At 46.4% G+C, this 2,850-nt stretch overlaps 1 protein-coding gene across 1 annotated transcript in view; it reads left to right on the forward strand.

Moving 5' to 3' along the window:
* The window catches only part of LOC116679481 (alpha-1,3-mannosyl-glycoprotein 4-beta-N-acetylglucosaminyltransferase B), a gene marked incomplete at its 5' end in the record, with an annotated part of 2,303 nt that extends 388 nt beyond the window's left edge, over positions 1-1,915 (forward strand). Inside the window, 2 exon segments of the mRNA XM_032509139.1 lie at positions 629-707; positions 1,829-1,915.
* Between the last annotated feature and the right edge of the window lie 935 nt (positions 1,916-2,850).

Here is a 2,850-nt window from a genome sequence, read left to right on the forward strand (position 1 = left end):
TAACCAGCCGGTACCAGGGTGGGAACCAGGGTGTTAACTAGGGTGGTAACCAGGGGGGTACCAGGTTTGGTAACCAGGGGGTACAAGTGTGGTAACAAGGGTGGTAACCAGCCGGTACCAGGGTGGGAACCAGGGTGTTAACTAGGGTGGTAACCAGGGGGGGTAACAGGGTGGGAACCAGGGGGTACCAGGTTTGGTAACCAGGGGGTACAAGTGTGGTAACAAGGGTGGTAACCAGCGGTACCAGGGTGGGAACCAGGGTGTTAACTAGGGTGGTAACCAGGGGGGTAACAGGGTGGGAACCAGGGGGTACCAGGGTTTGGTAACCAGGGGTACAAGTGTGGTAACAAGGGTGGTAACCAGGGGGTACCAGGGTGGTAACCAGCCGGTACCAGGGTGGGATACAGCATTGTATCGCAATATTTTCTGTGACAATACACACACACACACACACACACACACATCATTAATTGTAAATGTACCTCCGTTGATCCAGACTACACTAAAGTAATTATATTGATGATTTAAATCAACGTGTTGCCAGTTTTAGATTATTTTATATAACAAGTTCTTGTTCTATATATATGTGTGTGTATGTGTGTATATATTCCTTGTGTTTCTCTCTCAGGTATTTCTTTCGGAGCGGGAACATCGAACATCCGGGAGATAAACTCTTCAACACATCGGTGGAGGTTCTGCCGTTCGACGTGAGTCTTTTCAATTCAATTCAATTTTATTTATAGTATCAATTCATAACAAGAGTTATCTCAAGACACTTTACAGATAGACCACACTCCAGAATTTACAAGGACCCAACAGTTCTAGTAGTTTCCTCCAGAGCAGCAACAGGGCCACAGTGGGGGGGAAAACTTCCTTTTAGGCAGAAACCTCGGTCAGACCCAGACCCAGACCTAGACCCAGACCCAGGCCCAGACCCAGACCCAGGCTCTTGGTAGGCGGTGTCTGACGGGCCGGTTGGGGTTAGAATGAAGAGTGGCAATAAAAATAGAAAAAAATTAGTAGTTTGTAGAAGTTCTTTGTAGTAGTTCATGGCATAGCAGGACGCCGTGCGGCATTACAAGGCACAGCAGGACGTAGCAGGAGTAGCAGGACGTAGCAGGGCGTAGCAGGACGTAGCAGGGCACCGCAGTGTAGCAGTTGAACATGGCATCACAGAACCATTAACGTTACCAAGAGACTGTTTATGCGTTGCGTCTGTAGCTCGAGCATCGCTTTTTAATAATAATTCATTGATACCAAGTGGGGAAATTACAATTTACACTCTATTTTGTTAGAAATCACCACACACAGGCCTGAAACACACACACACACACACACACACACAAGCCTTGTCAGTGGCCAGGAGGGGGACTTGAACCAGCAACCCTCTGGTTCCCAACCCCACTCTACAGACTGAGCTACTACTGCTACTGGGCAAACATTTTTGTCTCAATGTCTTAGTCTTAGTCCGCTAACTTAGCTTAGCATAATGAATGGAATCCTATGTTGCCGGTTAGCATGTTGTGTGTAAAAGTGCGCCAACAACAACAAAAACAAAACCTAATTACTTCTTGTGGCCTGGATATCTGCAACGAGTACAAATAGCGGTGCACATCAAGACGATTTCCTAGGCAGATACTGACTTGGGACTATATTGGGTGGAAGCACACACAGCCGAAGCACTGCTACTAGCAGTAGTACATGCTACTAGCAGTAGTACATGCTACTAGCAGTAGTACGTAGTATCAGTGTGAATGTAGTGTTTGATGAATATTATTTGGGAGAATAAGTGTCTTTCACACGTTGGACTGTTTGTGTGTTTCTGCAGAATATTCAGGCAGAGAAGGAGGCCTTGACAGACGGGAGGGAGAAGACACCAAAGTACCATCGGACAGAAGACGGATTCATCAGAGTTGGTGAGTGGCGAGACGCCGCAGGTTAAAAATCACCGCTGCCCAGATCCTCTCAGCAACAAACTGCCTGACTGTCGTTCCTCTGTGAAATCCATCGTTGGTTCGCTCTTCCATTTGTTCTTTCCTTTTTAACCCTCATGTTGTCTTTATGTTATCTTCATGTTGTCTTCATGTTGTCTTCATGTTGTCTTCATGTTGCCCTCATGTTGTCCTCATGTTGTCCTCATGTTGTCTTCATGTTGTCTTCATGTTGCCCTCATGTTGCCCTCATGCTGTCCTCATGTTGTCTTTATGTTATCTTCATGTTGTCTTCATGTTGTCTTCATGTTGTCTTCATGTTGCCCTCATGCTGTTCTCATGTTGTCCTCATGCTGTCCTCATGTTGTCCTCATGCTGTCCTCATGCTGTCCTCATGTTGTCTTCATGTTGCCCTCATGTTGTCCTCATGTTGTCTTCATGTTGCCCTCATGTTGCCCTCATGCTGTCCTCATGTTGTCTTTATGTTATCTTCATGTTGTCTTCATGTTGTCTTCATGTTGTCTTCATGTTGCCTTCATGCTGTCCTCATGTTGCCCTCATGCTGTCCTCATGTTGCCCTCATGCTGTCCTCATGTTGCCCTCATGCTGTCCTCATGTTGCCCTCATGTTGTCCTCATGTTGCCCTCATGTTGTCCTCATGTTGTCTTTATGTTATCTTCATGTTGCCCTCATGTTGTCCTCATGTTGCCTCATGCTGTCCTCATGTTGTCCTCATGTTGCCCTCATGCTGTCCTCATGCTGTCCTCATGTTGTCTTATGTTATCTTCATGTTGCCCTCGTGTTGCCCTCGTGTTGCCCTCATGTTGTCTTCATGTTCCCTCATGTTGTTTTCATGTTGCCCTCATGTTGCCCTCATGTTGTCCTCATGTTGCCCTCATGTTGTCTTTATGTTATCTTC

This window comes from Etheostoma spectabile, unplaced genomic scaffold (genome assembly GCF_008692095.1).
Source record: "Etheostoma spectabile isolate EspeVRDwgs_2016 unplaced genomic scaffold, UIUC_Espe_1.0 scaffold00015289, whole genome shotgun sequence".
Classification (NCBI taxonomy): Eukaryota; Metazoa; Chordata; class Actinopteri; order Perciformes; family Percidae; genus Etheostoma; species Etheostoma spectabile.